Raw genomic sequence first — 20,777 nt, 5'->3', positions numbered from 1 at the left:
ACCGATTGTTAAATTTTACTAATTCGGACGGCGTTGGGAAAAGTACAACAGCGGTTGAAATGAGGAGCCGTGAAAAGATTGTGAGGAATAAAGCAACACTAGAAAAGGAGAGTGAGAATTAAAACACGAAATGAATTTCACATAAATGTCACCTACAGTCCCGGGGAGATCAAATAAAACCGATTGGCAAAGACACAGAGAGAGCTATGTACAGAGAAGCAGTTCTGAGGATAAAGTGAGGAGTTAGGCCTAGGTGAAGGTAAAATATCAGAAATCAAAGATAAGGGGAAAGTGGGAAAAGGGAATGAAAATAATTCGGCTGCTAGAGACAATCAAAGTGTTTTCTACTGGCCCAGGTGTATTTATTACACAATCAAAAGGAAAGACAGGTCTTAAGTCGTCCCGGTACTTGTTACAGAGGCACAGCAGTAACTTACCGATGTAAAATCGTGTGTAAAACACGTACATACATAATCACTAAAAATAGGTAACAAGAGAAACAAAAATCTGCAATACATATAACTAAAAGTAATCTCCTCCATTTACTATGATCTCTTAGGAGGTCAATAAACATTTCTCAAGTGAGCAAATGATAAGAGGAAATAATTCATTAAATGAATACAACAACCCACTTCGAGCAGCGTTTGGCTGCGTAGGAAAACCTAGCTGAAGATGATCCATTATCCGAATAACCAACTTTCAACAGTTTGCCCTAAGTAGAGCACAGGAATCACTGTATTTGCGGGGCCAGGAGATGGCACTATTGTCAACGTTTGCAGGGAAAAGAGCCGCCTAGGTCTGGGGAACGGATCAGGAACAAAATGTGTCAGGCTGGTTTCTGTATGGTTCTGCCGGCAGCATGTACTTCGGGGAAGATTATGTGTAGGTTTTTGTTCTCCGGCTTTTCTGTAAAGGACAACAAAATATTCCAACGTAATTTGAAACGAGGAAGGTGCAACAGGGTAGATGTTGGAGATCAATATGCGCACCACTGCCCTTATTCTCTCTTGGTTAGGTTTTAGTTCATTTTCTCCAAAAAGGGCAAAATCTATTTCTAGCTGATTAAGATGACAGATGAATTGTATTACATTTTTAGGTATCAAGTATAGAAATGCTTGCGTTGCCTTTGTTGTAGGATGTAAACACCCCTCCGCTCTGGTTGTATATGACCACGTCTTCCATCTGCGGTGGCTTCCCTGACTCCGGTGGGGTAGATCATCATCGTGCTGGGAACAAAAAAGCTGTGCGAGAACAGACACTTTGATCTCATTTAGAGTAAATCTGAAACGAAGCCTGCCTCACTGTTGAATTTCCCTCGCATTAACACGTTTCTTGGTTTTGTTCTTTCCAAAATTGAGAAAAATTACGTAAGTATCAAGCGAGTTAGAATTGAGGAGTAATTGCAGTGCCTCGGAGGGCAAAGAGAGTGGAACTCTCACACTCAGCCTTTCCTTTCACTTAAGTGTGTGTGTGTGTGTGTGTGTGCGCGTGTGTTGGGAACATAGTGAGGAGGAAAAATGGGGTGAGGTTAAGGTCAGGAGACTAGGGAGTAGAAAGATGTTCTGGCTTTGGCTATTTGAATTTCACATGCCAAAGACTGAATTTAAGCACATTCTATATGGCACTTTGAAGCCACACTCTTAGAAGTCACGTAACACTTGAAAAAGAACGTATTGGAAAGTAACTTTAAAAATTAACCAATAATTAAAGAATGAGGATAGATCCTGCCATGGAATGGCCTTTTTTTTTTTTTTTTTTTTTTATAAACTGCATTTGGTATCCTACTAAATAATCAATCCAGGTAAACTTCATACATTTATTCACACAGGTGGGTACATTTCATTGCAATCCATATGACTCCGACTTCTACAAAATAAAAACATGACATTTTGGTTAATAATTATTTCAGCAACATTTCCCAAGCATCTTTTATATCATAAACAACGTGGATCCTGATTCAGCTCTTCTGGATTCCATAATAACAGATGGATTGCGAGACTGTTTACTGCTGCTTCCCACAAACTTCCTCTTTGTAAACTACTATATTATTTATGAATCAGAAAAGTTTCAGAGAAGCCTCCTATCTGATTACTGCTTACTGATGAACTTGCATCAGAGAAACTTTTAGTCCAATTATACCAGTTTGTTATAAAGAACTGTTATTATTACAAAGTCTGAATTTGTTAACTGGTTACTATGCCTGTTTCTCTGTGCCATTGACTCATAAAGACCTTGTCAGACAGATTGTTTTAACTCTATCCGCAGGAAACAGGGAATAGTGAACATTCGGCCCTGAAAAATTAAACTAATAATAAAAACTATTTCTAAGTAGCATACTACCCCAGACACCGAGATAGATTTACCAGGTACTGTAGAAAAGACTGCAAATAATTTTGGCTTTGAATCGGTTTATCTTCCTCTGCATGGAAAACCGTATCTAGTTTTCTGCAATGACCCAGGAACAGACATTTTATAGCCGGTTAAGGATATTTCTGGTCACCGGCCTTGACACTTAGAATTGTTGGTTTGCGTGTCAGGCAGGAGTAAGTGTGCAAAAGAATGAAACTGAAATGGACTTCTTTAAAGTTTATCTGAGCCATCCTGGTTTTACAATTTACTTTATCAACGGAAGCAATCTTCCGTGTGCATGTGAAGTGGGCAGAAAGACATCCACACTCACAGGATTTTAATTAGGTGTAAGAGAGAACAAGACAAAACCAAACCAAACCAAAGCAAGAATCCCCGTTAAAATCAAGCCCCGTAAATAACCCTAATCTTGCCTTAAAATTTCCACCCTCTGTGCTACCTAACGAAATGCAACATGATTATGATTAATTCATCATGACCTTGATAAGAAACATATTTACAGGGAAGTGTTGTCAGTTACGATGGTTCTCAGGCTGAACCTGAGCTAGTTTGTGTGACGAGTGTGTGTATGCGTGTGACAGGGCCAGTTATGTCATCATCCTATCAGAAATATAATTGTCAATATGCCGATTGTGATCCGAGCGGGTTCTCACCCTGCCCCTCGACGCTGTCCTCACTGGGGACTTTCTTTGCCTTCCTGGGAACCTAATGCTGAGACAGAGCAGCTGCACGATCCCTAGATGCCAAACTCAACCAGGAAGGAGCCTGTGACAGATGCTTCTGCATTTTATGCAAATAGCAACTTCATGGATCGGTTTTCCCTTCCTCTGTGGAATATAAGCATCTGGAAAATAGAATTCCAAGAGCCTTAGCACATTAACAAATGAACAGAAATGACCAAACAAAACAGGTAACAGGACTGAACGGGAATGTGAAAGAGGAGTTTGCTCATTAAAGCCCTAAGTTTTATTGTAGTATTTCAATACTACAAAAAACATATACCTCTGTCACTTCCTATTACTTTTCTTTCCATAAATCTGTTGTTAGTGAAAAGTATATATTTTGTGTGTATCTGTCTCCCCGCCACTGTACTGCAGTTTTAAAGTATCACACAGGTCTGTAGCCACAGTGAAGAAATCCACACGTTGGCTGAAGATGTGTTTAAAACAAATCTAAACAAAGGCAAAAACAAAACCAGAACATTCTTTCCCAGAAAAAAAGTTTTTTTTCCCCCCTAAGTAGAAATAAGTTTCAAAGCCTAAGGGTTTAGAAATATTTGCAGTTAAATAAGTACTATTTCTTTTTTATATTACTGTGCCACTTAAAAATATCCTTATAAAAATATCAGCTTTATGATTAAGGATGTAACAAAATTCATGTCTATTCTGACATTCAGCTTTAGCTTTCAAATAGAGATTACTACTATTCTAGAACATAAATAATTTTGTAGTATCATACACTTGCTTTAATAAAGCTTTCACATTATACCTAATTTTATGTAAATGTTATTCAGATTTCAATCCAAGAGTTTTGTAGGGGAGGTTAAAGGGTGTTTATCTTGATTTGTTAAAACGCACCATTAAAATTAAGCAGTGACAAATATTATGACTTCTTAAATTGTCCTAAATGGTTGTATTTGTTTATTAGACTTGTGTTTATACAAAATATTTTAACTCTTTAAATATAACCTACTTTGACGAATTGTTCATACAGGACCTGTAATCAGGAAATGGGTTTGGTAATCTTATAAATTCAACGATCAGTTTGATTTCTTAGTAAACCCTTCTTTATGAGTATTGTTTAATGTGATAAAATGGTATATATCACGTTTAGAAAAAAATAATGAAAATGGAAATAAATAAAAAAGAAAGCTTAGATTATTTTATTTTCTAAACACTAGCCTTTTTTTAGGGTTATAAAGATTAGTGCTTAGCATGTATCTCTTGAATATACAGTTTTAACGTTTGGGGAACATATTTATTCAGAATAATTATAATAAAAATAACTGCAAATTGGTAGAGAATATTAGTTCATTTAAGAGTACTTCTGAAAATGATAAGGAAGAAAAGAAAGTGATCAGAATTATCTCTCCATAAGAATACGACTATTATACTCCTACATGTTACTTATTAAAAGTAATCAGCAAGGATAGTAGCTAGATAAGACATGGTTCTGAATGTAACCTTAACCAAAAATTCAAATAGCATTTCAGAATCAGGAATTAATAGAATAAACTTAATTTTAGTTTCTCATAAATGCAGCTGCATTTTCCTATTTAATTACAGGTTTTCAACAGTAGTAATTTTTCCTTGACCTGCTCAATCTCAAAAGTCAGAAAATTGCTTCTTTTTAAAAACTGACAATGGCACGGTATGTTTCCAAAGAAAAAAGACCAATTACAGAAAACCATTAGTTTAAACATGTTTAAATAGTCAGGAAGAAGTTCTAATAGAAAACTTGTTTGAATAGAAGGGAAAGTTAGGAATTACTTTTGTCGCATGGCATAATGTGAATGTGAAGATACTATATTATTTTCTTTTTTCTAAAAGTAAAATAAAAATGTGCTGTATATTTATAAAAAACCCAAGGCATTCAAGATGAGTTGTTTCTTGCTCTTTGGTAAATAGAATTCTTTACCATTGTAAATTCATGGATTTTTTTTTTTTCATCTGCAGCCTGGGTAGTAGACAACAGAAAAGGTATTTTAAAAGGGAAAAGTTTAGCTTGGTAAGAGTCATGGAATAGGATAGCGAGAAAAATAAAGAGCAGAGCCTTAGCTTTTGAAAAGATAATAAGATCGAAGCTCAGAATTTGCTGGCAAATACAGATGGAAAACATATTTTCTTACCCAAATTGTTAAATTGTAGTGCAGAGTGTAAATATTCAGTTTTTCTCTAGATGAGAAATATTCATGATTTAATAAACTAGACTTCTCAAATAAGGAGATGGAATTTTTTGTTTATTCGATACAGAGACTTCATTTAATATGTTTTATCATACTATTGAGGCTTCTTTTGTGGCCAGGGAAGAATTTGTGGGTGAAGGCTCCGGGTCTGACAGATTACAGAAAGAAACATTTAATAGTCAGTGGATAATTATTCACTGTTCAAATTTCTTACTTTTATCATGTTCATAATTTTTTTTTGTATGTATGCATGGAGATTTCCTTTGACTCTTTAAATGGAATTAAGAGCAAATTACATACAAATTAGTTAAATCTGTTAAAAAGAATATTTTCTCTAAAGCTTAGTTATTAATTTTCTTTTCATCACTGGTGGTGCCAATGCAAATTATGTCTCCACAGCCAAGACATGGTTTCAATGCACAGGTTAATTAAAAGGGCCAGGTTATAGAATCTGAACCATTGGTGCCACCAGGATCCGTTGAGAATAGTACATCTAGTCAGAGAGTTAAGGGAAGCTTTTAATAAAAAAAAATCAGGGCTGTCAAGACATTCTGTGCTTTTAGATCTGCTAATTTTGATAGAGTTGATATGAGTAGAATGACCCAAGACCCCCTTCCAAGTGCATTTCTGCCAAAATCCCAGGTTGCCTGTGAACTCAGAGGCTCATGTTACTGTAAACTTTATGTGGCAATACCATTGACATTTAGTTTTATTTTTTCCCCTAGAGTTTCAGATGGATGTGTTATATTTTTTAATTTACTTAGTAAAATATTTTTTTACAATCTACCATTGCTTATGAGCAAGGTCCAATAAGGAATGGCACTCAAATGCTCAACAGATTCTTCAGAGGCTGTGAATTAACCAAAGCTTATAGCTCAAAAAAAAGAGGCTGCTTCACACTGGAGAAGAATTGAGATTTAGTTAGATGGGTCAATGGTGAAAGGTAATCACAACATTCATTCCTGGGATAAAAACTCATGTAAAAAGAAGTCTTTGGAAAGAAGAAACAATGAAAATCTAAATAGCAGAATAAATAAACATTTACACCCAAATTCTTGTAAATTATCATCCAAAAGAGGCTGATGTGTGGGTGACTATAAATATTCTTACCGGTGGATGACAATATATCGTATTGTCCTCATGAACAGTTGGGCCATAAAACAAATGCATAATAATTTCAGATGCTTTTTCTTTTTGGTGTCAGGAATTTCATAAGGAAGTCCTCACAAAGTGTAGTCAGCACAGATGCAATGTGGTAAATATTTACTTTGTAATTTATTAAGAAGAGATATAATAAAGTTACAGGTGAAAATAAGCCATGGGTCTAATAGAGTAATGGAACCTATTTTCAGAGTCCTATGAGTTAGTTCTAGGTCTGACCAAGCTCTCTATGTCTTAGCTTCCTCAGATATAGAATGAAGATTTGGGGTTAGGTGATTTCTTGGGTCTGAACAGGCTTTATAATTTTATAACTTTTGAAATTATAATGAAAATACCATTTGATTGTTCTTTTTATTTAAAAAATGCTGCTCATATTTTTTGGTTGATTGATACTATACTACCTTATTTTGTTATATGCCCAGCTTTGTAAAATAAGTTAGAAAATGTATTTGACATGCACAAATGAAAGAATCGATTAAAGGTCATGCAGAGAGTAAAGAATAAAATGAATAGTAAAATGGCTGCTGGGAGCAATGGAATTGCTGGAAGGAAATGTGTAAGTATTACCACAGAAGCAGATAAATGCTGAGAAGCCTTCTCTCACTGAACAACAGAGGTTCTAAAGTAGGTAAAATATTTTTCTCTTCCCTACTACCAAAAGAGGACCAAAGCACAAGAAGAAAAGAGAGAAAAGTGAGAGAGTGGGGAACATGAACTATCTATCTTTCCATGGAAGATTTACTGCAGGTATCCTATCTAGGATCAAGGGAGTTTTCATCGCTTGAATACTGTATTTTGTATCCACTAAAAATATATATGTACATTATTAAATTGGTGAGGCAATGAGTTTGAAAATAACTTTTTTCCATGAAAAAATTTAAATGGCTCAAAATGAGTTTGAAAAAATGTGCACACCACTTGTTAGGTCAGGGAAATGGCAGATACATGGAGTGGCTAAGTGAAAATGTAAGAAGGAAGTTACGTGGTAAGGAAAGTAAAAGGTGAGCAGGGCAAAGGGCTGTGTGATAGAAATTACTTGATGAACCACTTTCACTCTTAGCAGTAACTTTAACCCTCTTTGCCATTAGTCTTTTTTAACATTAAAAAAAAAAAAATCAGCCACAGCCACTAAATGAAAGGTTTTTCAATCTCATAGTTGTGATCCTGTCTCGGAGTCACCAGCTCCTTAGGAAAATCCCAATTGACTTCTATACCCAGCACTTTAGACTCTTAAGACCCGTGGTATTACCTCATTGGCCACCAGTGTCTGGCCGGCAGCTAGACATGAATAGAACCTTACCACTAGCGTGTGTTACTATCTTCATTTGCCAGAAAACTTTGGTTGTCAACCAAGCATTGAGGTAGTTTATTTTACCTAAAATCTAGCTGTGATAGAATTGGCTTAAACCTTTTCCACAGGGGAGGATTTCTTACAAGGCAGTGAGCTTGTACTAAAATCCTCAGTGTCCAGTGTTTGCTGACTCACCATTGAAAGATTCTCCATTGAATCAATTCTTGATTCAGATGTCTGATAAAGATGCCATGCATGGGTGATACCCAAAAATTGAATCAGGAAGGCAGGAAGGACCTAACCAGTAAGGAAGATGGCCTTGTACTGTGCACATGTCTGGGTTCCTGGACTGTGCAATGGGCTTCAACAGCATGGGCTAGTAGTCATTGTCAATATACATTCCTACTAGAATGCTAACTTGAAAATTAAATATAGGACCTGGAAAAATCCTTTATTTTTAGGTGGAAATACTATATTGTTATAGTATTACTATTATTATTTAGGTTAGTGTTTCTTCTTGATGTATTAGACTCACAGATAGTTGTTATGAGTGTTTAAAAACAAAATTCAACTGAGTACATTTTAAAGACCTTATTGGCTTTGTTCAGCAATTCATGAATCGAGCAGCAACCAATCTGGCAGATAGAAAGGACCTCTGAAGAGCTTTACAAGGCAAGAGATTTTATAGGCAGAAGCCGGAAGCTGGAACAAGAGTGTTGTATTAGGCAAAAAAGCTCCGGGTTATTGCAAGTTGCAAGGTGACTTTCTTTAGAGGGGATGGCAAGGGGTTTATCAGGCAGGTGACCTAAATAATGCTAATCAGGCGATTCTTGTCTGATTTGATAAGAGTGCATTTCCAGGAGAGCCGAAACTGTGTGGTGATGTGGGGCTTAGCATAAGTGACTCCACTTTGGGCCTGTTGTCTTGTCTTTAATATAAGAAAAGATAAGAATTTGGAGTTAATTTCTGAGTCATGTAGAAATATTTCAAAATGTAGTTCTTATGTCGTTTTTTGTATTTGCTTGAACTTTATGATGGTTACAAAAAATTAGGAGCAGTGCCTTTGTTTCCCTCTCTCTTTTTCTGCAGCTCTTCTAGTCCCTTCCTGGTTCCCAAGTCACTGGCTCATTACCATCCATGTGTAATGGGTTTGCTGATTGGCTGTATGCATCTGGGAGGTTGGTGTTCAATTTTTTTCACTTTTACAGGTTAATTCTCTCTCCTTAGTTGTCTAAACTTTCTTTAGTTTCAGGTTCAGACTATATTTTATTCTATTGAATATTTTAAAAGGAGTCACAGCAATTAGATTAACTTTATGAAAGGCAAGAAAAAAATATTATTTGGGGGTGCTAAAAGTTTTGCAAATGAGATCGTAATTTTCCACATGTTTAAATTACAATTTAAAAGAGTCTTTAGATGCATTTCAAATAATTTTTTTCAGGTTGAAAAGTGTCTGAATATTAAGCTTTTGTTTTTTTCTCTCGCTCTACATCCCTACTCCTCGATTAATGACCCATAAACTAAACCAACACTTAAATCCAAAAGCACAGAACCCTTGTCTCATACAGTGGTTCCTTGGAACCAAATAGTTTAGTTTTTACCATAGGAAATTTTATAAAATTTAATACTTTAACCTCATGACATAGTAGCTTTATTCAGTTTTTGACACATTTTGTATTAATTTTTTTTTGTTAAAGGCTCCTTATGAGAAGAATAATTTTGTTCTTTTACATTATCCAAATGCTTATATAATCATAATTTGGATGTGAAAAAATGTAGTTTTTTTTTTCTTTGAAACTTTGTAATGATTTATAGTGGGTTCAAAAACTAACCTATTCTCATATGTCAAATTAACTATAGAAATGTGGCTTTTGGAATTGGATACTGTGAATCCTTTTCAACTAGTAAATTTGTCATTACAAGAATAATAAAATGGTTTTAATAACATGAGCTAGTTCCTGTTTTCTTTACTTGGTAAAGCTTCTGCTTTGGATTCAGGTTGCTTTGCTTATGACCGAGATGATCTTTAATGTCACTGAGCTGAACTTTTAACAAATCCATAAAACCTTGTTAAAAATAGCAACAAACTTTGCAAAATTCAATGGGCATCCTGTGGTATTCATGTACATTTTTCTACATTTAAAAGTAGGACATAGTCACTATTGCTGGTTTTATTCCTGTTTATCATATAATTTCCTTTCATAGATAGAAAAAGCATGGGGAAATTTAGAATAGGACTTTGGGGAGGAGGCAGTAGAGTCTGTAGAACTGGGTTTTGGATATAGGATTATGTGAAGATTGGTATTCTCATTTTAGTATTTCTTCATGGATTTAACTTTTTATTAAATTTCACACATCCATTATTTTCTGTGGCAGTAAACACTGGTAGGCAAGGGAAAAAATGGTCCTGGAAATAAAATCCTAAGTGCAGTTGCCTTGTACCTAAGTGATAAACTAATCTAGAAAAAGAAAAGTGGCCCAGAGACCTCTTTGTGTGAAGTATCTCAACATATTGCTGTCTGTTATATTGTACCGAACACATGCACTTCTGTTTAGTAATATTTTGGGGAGCTGAGATTTAGGGCAGAAAAGGCTGGAGCATGTTAGCAACTAATTCTAAAATTTTATGGGGTTATTTATTTATTGATAGTGTGATGAACATGCATTATTTGTAATAACATTTTTAGTTTAACATTCCTTTTTTTATTTAACTCTGATTTTTAGACCTTCGAGTTTTTCTTTGCTTTAGCTTGGGAAAACCAAATAAGTGCAAGTTTCCTCCAAGACACCTCATGAAAACATTTTTTTTTTTTTTAAATAAAATCAAGAGTGAAACGAGTCTATATTTATTTGGAAGATCATCTGACTACTGCTAAATGGAGTATCTCAATCTGAAAGTGAAATCTGTTTCACTGCTAAAAATTGCCAAGAGTTTTTTGACTGAGATTTGGGAATCTGCAGAAAATGTAAAAGTTTTTTTTTCTACAATAATCTGTTCAGTGAACAAGCTGTGAAAAATAGTTCTGTATTTTGTCCATGTGATGCAGCAGACGGTAAATTTCCATTTTAAAGAACGATATGAGTAGCTTCTGGCACGCATCTCTATTGCCTTACTCGAAGCCACTTACACTGAGTTACAACAATGCAGTTTATTACTTCTTTAAAGCAAAAAATCAGAGGGGATCTTATATTCTCTTCTTTTTCTTTCTTTCTTTTTCATTTTCTTTTTTTAACCCACAGCTCAGCTCTATTCCTTTCTCTGAGATCAGTGATGTGAGGGCATGTGGAGGCCTTATCAAATGTGCCTTAAATATCACAATTGTATCAAGAAGATACAGTTTCCCTGCATTTAAAGCTTTGCATTTGAAGAGCTTTAGAATTAATTTACTGTTTTTTTTCTACACATACTCTTTTGAGGTAGTTGGTCCCATAATTAGTATTTATTGTGAACCATTAAGGGATCTATTTTTTAAAAATGTATCATTGTGATTTTCATATAAGCACACAATGAACATGTGTGTTTAAAGATTTTATTTATTCTTTAATTAATGAGAGTAGCAGTAAGATGCTATAACCTGCTCAAAGGAGAATTCAGATTTGCATTCACACACATGTTAGGCAGATAAAGAACACTGATACAAATTGACAAACATGCAAAACTGGTCAGCATTTACAGGGCAATAATCAATTGCATTCTAGAGGTCTTACCATTTCTATTTCTGTGGGCCAGAATAATTTGCATTATTCTTAATGTTCTACAACTTACAGAGATGAAAAGTAGCTCAAAAACAATGAAAGGAAGAGAACCTGGAACTATATGCTAAACAGGACATTTACAGATCTTTTGATTTATTTCAAAACCTTACCCAATTTTTACTTACAGTTTCCATTAAAAAGTACTTTGGACATTTTCCACTCAAATTAATTAATATTGTTTCCTGGGTCACGTCTACTTTTAGATACAATACTTACCTAGAACAGTGTTGGTGACACATAGTAGGTGTTTCATTCATATTTGTTGAATGGATAAAATTTTACTTGCCTTTTCCATTGAACATTTTTCAAATAATTCACTAGTATAAGTGAGTATGGTCTTTTGTTCTCAAATCTCAAGGATGTCGGAAGGATTCTGAAAGTTGGGGTAGCCTTCAAGGCTTTGGTACATACCTTTCTTTTGCCTTTGATCACTTTACAGTCAATGATGTATCTTCTGAGAGAGCATGAGGTAGATCAAAGGAAACCAGGATTCAACTGATACTGGATTCTCAGTCCCCCATGCCAGGGATGTGAGCTCCAGGGGATAAAATCAACATCCAACTGACTGTAGGATGAGTGGCCTCAGAGGGCAAAGAAAGCCTACCTTTCTGAGGAACCTAGTGTATCATGCTGGCTTCTGATTATTGCAGATCGGATGATCATCACTAATTGGATTTTGACAATAATAGGTTGTCCTTCGAATTTACTTTCGTTATGCCTCAATTTATTTCAACCAGGTGATAACCAGGGGAGTTTAACTTCAGATTTCTCAGGTGATCTTCAATGTCATACAATCTTTTTCTTCCTCACTTGTCTGATGCCTGAAGTTCTGCCATTGTTGCTCCATGCCTTGAACATAGAAGTTGCAGTGATTTCACTGATGTGCGCATCTGTTTTCTTGGGAGAGATAAAGTCCTTAACATTTTTAGTATTTCACACTTCACTGGGAAGGAAAAATTAGTGATTGGGTTGTGTTTTCTGTCCTATTATGATTTTGATGGGGGAAATGAGAGAGTAAGACAGCAGACACCCAACATGGGTGACTCGTCAGAGTGAGGCAAAGTCAGGAATAAGCGCAGAACAAGGTAGCGCTCAATGTCTTCAACAAATCCACATACCAATCCTCTTCCCGCTGATGTCTCCAGTATATGGTTTGCAAAAATATTCTAGCGTCTGCAGGAGCATTACGGAAGTGGAGGGCATTCACTTCGCCATGGAAAGCGGTTAGCAAAGCTGAACGTTTTTCCCAACAGTGGCTATTTTCAATCTTTTTTGAGCCACTGGATTTATTTGCTACCTATTAAAAAATGTGTGATCTAGCCCTTCACATATCGTACTGTACTTATCCCCAGTCTACCACACATCTGAATACTCTTACAGTTTACAAAGCAGTTTCATATGTTATCTTTTTTGACCTTTCCAATAATCTGGTGGCCCTTGGTTTTGAAAGATGATCTTTAACTCAAAAAATGTTTTTCCTCCACTCAAGGCAGGGTTTTCTGTGTGAAAGAGATGACCCCAATGTAATCATCTGTAGGAGAGCTGGAAGTTGATGGCCGCTAATGGCTTTTGTTGTGGTAGTCTATATCCTGCGTGAAGATAACAAGACAGAAGACTCTGGAGCCACAGCCTGATTCATCTGCCATTTATAGGTGTGGTTTAGTCTTTCCTTCCCCCCCACCTAGGCCTTGCTGTCACCGCTGAGAAAATTAGTTCTATAAACACTTCCAGGCTTGACTCACTGTCACTTTGCACTTTGTCATCCAGTATTTTCAGATACTATAAAATTTGAATGAGGAAATCCTGGAACCTAGGTTATCCATTATTTTCATCTAGCTCTTTATTAAAGTGAGAGGAACATTGGAATGAGAATTAGACTTTGAAAAATAAGCATGGATGATCTGGTAATTCCCACTGTGAATAGCTGGTATTACTTCAGACAAGTGACTTAATTATCTGGAATGAAAAGAATTTTCTGTTTAGGATACAGGGGTAGGTGAGTATTAGGGACAGTGAAATATCCTTAGTTAAAATAAAAGATGTTATTTAAATGCAAGGCATTAAAAAAACAAATGCAAGGCATTATGACTATGACCAAGAATATAGGGCATAAGTTATATTACCATTAAATTTGCTTTTAAACTCTTGACCCTGAAAAACAGAAACAAAAACTCTTGAGCCTGAAGGGCCAAAGAAGTCTGCCCTGATATATGCCATTCTGCATGTGACAGACAGATGTCCACCTCAAAAATAACTCTGGAGGAATTTTCATTAAATGAATGAATAAATTTCCTTCAGTGATACTTAACTGGCTTTATTCTTTCTAGATCAGTAGTCAGTTTTTAAAAGTTTGGGTGGTTCAGGCTGTGGAAAGAAATATTCAGGTGTATCCTTATATAGCAGTTGAATTCAAATTCTTTTTTTTTTTTTAATTTTTTTTTTTTAATTTATTTATGATAGTCACAGAGAGAGAGAGAGAGAGAGAGGCAGAGACACAGGCAGAGGGAGAAGCAGGCTCCATGCACCGGGAGCCTGATGTGGGATTCGATCCCAGGTCTCCAGGATCGCGCCCTGGGCCAAAGGCAGGCGCCAAACCGCTGCGCCACCCAGGGATCCCTGAATTCAAATTCTTAAACATTGATCAAAATTTGGGAAATCCTTAACCTTAATGTATTTCAAAACATCTTTGATTTTGCCTTCTTTCCTTACAATAAACACAGTGCTTGTCTTATCTATATTGATTCTAACATTTGCCAATTTTTGGCTCCCCAGAATCTTTATTATTTCTTTAAGCACTTTCCCCTCCTTACACTAGGAGAATAGTATAAGTAGTCCTGAGGTGACGTTGAGTTTTCATCCAAGGGACTGAATTCTGTTTTTCCTCCTTCCTAGTTCTGCCAGGGGGTGAATGACTGTCAATTTTGGCTAATTAGACACCCACTTTGGGAACATCAAGTCTTGAGGAAATGACAAGGTCTGGGGCATGATTAGAGACCTTCATACCAGCAGCAGAGGCAAACAAGGCTGCTGGAATGGTGGTGGTATTCTGACCAGCAATTCCAGACCTGAGCTGGGTGCTGTGATTTCGGCTTGCTTTTTCTTGGTCCTTTGGAGGATCCTCGGATCCTGCCCTATAGCCAACCTTCCAGTTTCTTGTTCATTTTGTGAGGTCCACAACATCTTGCTGTAGATTGTTTTTTGCTGAAATAGTTACATTTGGTTTCTGTTGCTTGCATCCAAAAATCCAGATTGAAAGAGTACATTTGTGCTTCTGAGAAATAGCAAGTTGATATAGGAAAAATACTTCATCTCTACTTGGTTCCAAGTAACCATTTAAATATTGGCCACTTTTATCATTACTTTTCTGGCACTGCTGTATGATATAGTAACTATTTGTTTAGTTTATCAGTCTCAAAGATTGGAATGCAAGCACTTTGTCCTAGTTGATTTTGCATCTATCTTAGTAATTGGTGTATAGTTGGTATTCAATAAACAGTTATTGATTGAACTGAAAAAATGAGCTAAAATTTTCTTAAACACATAACAGACAATTATTATGTTTGATTAAATTCATTGTTCATTTGATTCATTGAACCCTACTATGTCTAAGTTACTGTGAGAAATATGAAGATGACTAAGTCATGCCCTTTGCCCTGTTACCTTTAATAAGTTTGTAATTTTACAATGAAGAAAGGGTTGATAAGAAACATATTTAGATCCATTCACTTTTTTTTTTTCATGGCTTCGATGTTATACTCTTGCACAATAAATTTGAATCCTGCCTTTAAGACTGGCCTCTCTCAACTGTGGGTGTAATTTAATGCTAAATATGCTAAAATTGATTACAAAGTCAAAATGTACATATTCTGTGATGTTGTCTGGTGGTTTGGATTAGAGTTGACCTATTACCTCCATAACCAGGGATAATTGAAGTTTTACTATATTTAATTAACATGCTGATTTTAATTGATTCCATTGAAAGTAGAAACTGTTTTGTGTTTTGTACTAGAAGCTTATTTTATCCAATAAATAACTATGCACAGTATGGTCATTCATAAAATATTGATAAATAAATAAATCTGGAAATTGAGCTGAGTGCCAGAAAAAATTATTTAAGCCTACACGTACAGAGGCCATATCAGAACACCCAGGAGGAATTGTAGCCGTGGTTCTACACTCTAGTATATTATAGGAATCAACAATTAGGATGAGGGTGGACAACATCCTATGGATCTCTATTCTGAAGGGTCTGACTTTATAGTGACTTACCAGAGGGAGGGGATTGGAACTCTAACCCTCATCTCAGTATTCTTAGAGCTGGGTTTTTTCCAAGTATCACTCCTCAGAGTGTGGAATGTGCATGAGTGAGTGTTCTGGTCTGTCAACTGTTGTCTGCCTAAGACAAGAAGCTTGCTCCAGAATGTAAATTGTCTTTACCAAATACACTGGTAAGTTCAATGAACATCTTGGAATTTTTGGTAGCAAGATTTTATTGATGAAGAAAACTGTTCATCCATTTATGGTCTGACCTGAGTTACTCATTTCATTGTAGACTGAAAACAAACACTTTATATTTTAACCACTTTGAGTAGTACTGGTTGATATGGTATCACTTGGCTTGCTTGTGAAGATGTGGTTTTGGTACCGCACAGAACATCTATTGAAGGAGGCATTTGAGAGGGAGAGTCACTAGGAAACTTCATTTTTAAAAAGCTCTGAAAGTCATCCTTCTGCACATTTAAATAAATAAATAGCAAAGTCTTGTTCAGAGCATTGTCAAGACATGGGGCAAAGTCTATTTGTTAAAAATTTTCCAAAAAGGTGAAATTATATTATTTTGCACATTTTCATGAAAATAAGATATGTGGCCAGTCTCTCCAAAGTAAACACATCTTCATTAATCCAAACAAAACTCTTACTAATTAACCTAGGGAAAAAAAGTGTAAAAGTCTAAAGAAGATTCTTATAAAATCTTATTTGAGTTGGATGAGGAACTTTCTATAACCTTGACATAATCAGGGATAAGCTTTTAATAGAAAAAATGAAACCAAATCTCAATGTATTCTTTCTGATATTTGAACTGTCTTGGCTCCTGAGGATGGATAAATATCTGATTAATGTTGGGTCACGTGAATTTTGAAGGTCCTCATGTTTTGGGATAGTGTGAAGACAGATCTGTGATTTGAGAGTCTTGGGTAAAGCTCCTCAGAGCCTTGGAAGGTAGCTAGACTATCTAAATTGATACTCCATTTTTGGCCATGTGCAGTCAAAGGAGGAGATAAAGCCTTTCCGACATGAAAACAGGTAACTTTTCTTTTGTCATGAAGGATATCGAGTGCAGATCAAAAGGGAAGATGTTGAATAGATTGGGCTGAAGCAGGGTTTCTTGAGACAATTGATATAGGAAGTTGGAACTATTATTATTATTTTTTTTAAAGATTTATTTATTTATTTGAGAGAGAGCTTGAGAGAGAGGGGGGAGAGAGAGACAGACAGACAGAGAGAGACCAGTAGTGGGAAGGGCAAAGGAAGAGGGACAGACTCTTAAGCAGACTCCACACTGAGCGTGGAGCGCCGTATGGGGCTCCATCTCATGACGCTGAGATTACAACCTGAGTCTGACGCTTTACTGTACCACCCAGGCACCCCAGTTATTGTTTTAATAATTCAAGCTATTTCTTCAATAGAGACTGATTTAATGATTTTCATCAATATTCCTAGTGTTCATCAACGTCTGATTCTCCTCTCCTCCCTGGCATGTGGAAAACTACAAGTCCTAGGCTCCTTGCAATCAGGGGTGACCTGTGACTAGTTCTGGCCAATGGGCTATGAGTGTAAGTGATGTCACCTCCAGGCTGAGGCCTGGAAGTGTAGGTATGAAGTCTCCAGCGAAATTCTTCGCCTTAGCAATTCCTAGAACCTCCTAATGAGAAGACAGAGCCACAAAATTGAAGTAGCCCAGATTCCCCAAGTAACTGCCTTCCATGCTGCCTGAACTCAGAACAGACTTTGCATAAACGCGTAATACGCCTTGGTAGTGCTGAGCCCCTGAGATTGTGGGGCTATTTGTTACCATAGTATAGCCTAACTTAGCCTTCTAGTAAAAGAATTGAATACTGCCTTGGATAGCTCAATCTTTAGGTTCCAGAATTATGAAGAGTATGAAAGGTCTGGTTCAGTCAGAAGAGAGAAACTTTTCCTTCGTATTCTTTTATTAGTTTGTTCAACTGCTTGACAAAATATCAGTGTAGATTGTATGTCAAGCCCTGAGCTGTGCTGAAGGAAGCGTAAGATTGTGATTCATAGCATGTGCTCTAGAAGCACTGCCTGAGTTTGAATCCTGGTTCTGCTGTGTTGTGATTATTGTCAAGTCTTTATTGTCAAGTCTTCCCATGGTTAAGTTTTTTATCTCTTCACTTATAAAATAGCAATTATAATAGCATCTAAGTAATGAGTTTTGTGAAGATAAAAGGAGGTAACACATGTAAAGCACTTGGCATTGTGCCCCGCTGAGTAAATGATCAAAAACATTAGCTATTAGTCGGTAGCGTCCCTATCTTCCAGCAGCTCTTACTCCAACTGAGAATATCACAACCTAGTAGTAAAAACCATTTACATTAATAATTTCTGTATTATCTTCTTCTCAGTGCCATAACAGATTACCACGTGCTTAGCTCTTAAAAGTACGCAAATTGATTATCTCGCAGTTCTCTGGGGCAGCAGTCTGGGTTGACGTGTGGCTGGTCTATCTGCTCACAGCTTCACAAGGCTGAAAACAAGATGTTGACCAGCTAGCTGACTCTTATTGGAAGCTCTGGGAAGAATCTGCTTCCAAGCTCATTCAGGTGTTGGCTGATCCAGTTCCTTGCGGTTTTAAGACTCAAGCTCTCACTTCCTTGCTGGCTGTCCCCTGGGGTCTTCCTTCTGCTCCTAGGGAGCTTTCTCTTCCTCTGCAGTGTGGGCCCCACTTCCCAGAGCCACTAACAGTGAGTCAAATGGTTCTCCTGCTTGGAATCTCGTGGACTTCTACCCTTCTATCTCATCGTTCTTCTGCTTCCAGCTGGAAAAACTTTTCTGCTTTTAAGGGCTCATGTGATTAGATTGGGTTCCCTTAGGGAAGGTAGGATAATTCCCCTACTTTAAGGTTTTTAACCATCTATATCTGCAAAGTCCCCTTTGCTGGGGAATGTAATGTTCACAGGTTCCAGGGATTAGAGCGTGGACATCTCTGGGAGATCATTATTAGAGGCCTCCCTCAGGCCCCCTCATCCACAATCTACTCTTTATTGAATCTTAATCATTATTCTACTACATATTGAGTGATTTCTGTGTGTGAGATTAAAACTCTAAAACTTTCAGGCAGCCCAGGTGGCTCAGCAGTTTAGCACCGCCTTCCGCCCAGGGTGTGATCCTGGAGACCTGGGATCGAGTCCCAGGTTGGGCTCCCTGAGTAGGGCCTGCTTCTTCCTCTGTCTGTATCTCTGCCTCTCTCTCTCTCTCTTTCTTATGAATAAATAAAATCTAAAAAAAAAAAAAGGAAAACAAAAAAATACCTCTAAAACTTTCTAATTCCCCACAACCCTGCAAGCAAGTTATTAATAATAATAATTATTATTATTTCCACTTTAATGGTAAGGGACCGTTGCTTTGAAAGATTACCAAACCTTGGTAATCAAAGGCACTTGAAGGTGCCCAAGTTACAGATTTATATAGTACCTATGTGGTAGAGGAGGGATTCCAAGTCAGATTTGTCTGACTGCTCCCCTTAGAACGTCTACAGCCCTACACACTCATCCTGGCCACCGGGGCCCTCTTCTCATCCCTGCTTAGTCCATTATGCAAAACCAAAGAGTTCTTGGACTGGCAGTGGTCCAATAACTAAAATTATACTCCACCCTCTAAAGCTATCTAAATGTTCCTATGTGTTCATAGTCACAAACTTATCTTGCCAGTCTCTGGTACTTTGGGTCAACGTCAGGAAGAAAGATGGGATGGTGCCAGTGGTCAGGGGATAGACACTGTTCATATTACAATAATGATAATAATGGCTGATACTTCCAGAGAACCAATTATGTACTGGGCATTGCGCCAAGCATATCACAGGGAGCCTTAGCACTCATTTAATTCTCAAAACAAGTTTACGAGGTCGGTGCTATCATCATCTCCATTTTACAAAGCATGAAACTGAAGTCCAGAAGCACACAGAGAGTTTATGTAACTTACTTAAGGTCACACAGCTAGAAAGTGGCAAAGTTAGGATTTGAACCCAAGGCCTAGAGCTCTCTTACACTTGAATATTGGCCTAGAAAGAGGGGTAGGCTTCAGGTTCCTATGCTTTAGGTTGTCCCATAGCTATCTATGATTCCTTCTCCCCCTTCTGCCCTCCAGTGAAATTGATAATAAGAGGGTCTGTAGGCAGGACTGGGGCTGAGGCTGTGGGCCAAGGTCAGGAAGATGATGAACTGGAGCAGATGTGGTGGCCTTGCTGCTGAATTAGAGTATGACCCTTGACCTGCCAGCTTCCCTCCCCAGCATGGGAGTGCATGAGTCCCTGTAATGGGACAGCTTGGGCTGCTATTAATATACCAGAGAATCAAGAAGAGAGGCCCTCTCCTGTACTACTCTGACACCACATTCAGCAACCATTTCAGATAGTTACCCTTCTCCAACCCCAGAACTCTTCATCTGTGTGGATGGTTTTTATGTCATTATAAACAACACTTCTCTTCCTTGCCAGATTGTTGTGCCGAGCAGCTGCTTTTCCTGACCTTTATTCCTTTCCCTTTCAAAAGTGGTAACATGGGAAAGCATATTCCCAAGACTCTGCACTTTTATTTATTTTTTTGGTTCTGATTTAGGCTCCTTTCACGATATCTTGAAAACATAGTCTTACATATGTGACTGTTTTAAAATGCTTTTGAGGAAAGTTGTTAAAAAGTGATAAAGAGGGGTGTGTGTGTGTGTCTGTATGGTTGCAACGTGAAAAGCTCTCAGCCATGAATTTAAAGAACAAAAAAGGAAATTAAGTGTGTTTTCGAAATTATTATACTCTAGAGAAAAAGGATGTATAGGTATTTTAGAAAGACTTTCATATCTTCTTGAGCTTTTTCAAATGTGTTACAAACGACATTCCACGACTTAGAAGGATATGTTATGAAGACAATGACAAATTTGGTCACAATGACAGAAAAGACTTGCTTTCTTTGTACCATAGACAAAATCTGTAGTGGCGATATTTGAGCTGAACCGAGAATTTCTTGTGATTTTGTGCAGTAATACATGAAGAACTCAGGAGAA

General features: G+C 37.0%; 1 long non-coding RNA gene across 1 annotated transcript in view; it reads right to left on the bottom strand.

The window, feature by feature from the left end:
- Positions 1 to 310: 310 nt before the first annotated feature.
- The window catches only part of LOC140625341 (uncharacterized), a 62,347-nt gene continuing 41,880 nt past the window's right edge, over positions 311 to 20,777 (bottom strand). The window contains exons 7-8 of the long non-coding RNA XR_012024698.1: positions 3,021 to 3,211; positions 311 to 1,866 (exon numbers count right to left, since the gene is read on the bottom strand). This is a non-coding gene — a long non-coding RNA (uncharacterized lncRNA). The remainder of the gene's footprint in view (positions 1,867 to 3,020; positions 3,212 to 20,777) is intronic.

The sequence above is a fragment of the Canis lupus genome, chromosome 36 (genome assembly GCF_048164855.1).
Source record: "Canis lupus baileyi chromosome 36, mCanLup2.hap1, whole genome shotgun sequence".
NCBI lineage: Eukaryota > Metazoa > Chordata > Mammalia > Carnivora > Canidae > Canis > Canis lupus.
Note: the sequence above shows the minus strand (reverse complement) of the source record. Positions and strands in the feature narration are given on the sequence as shown.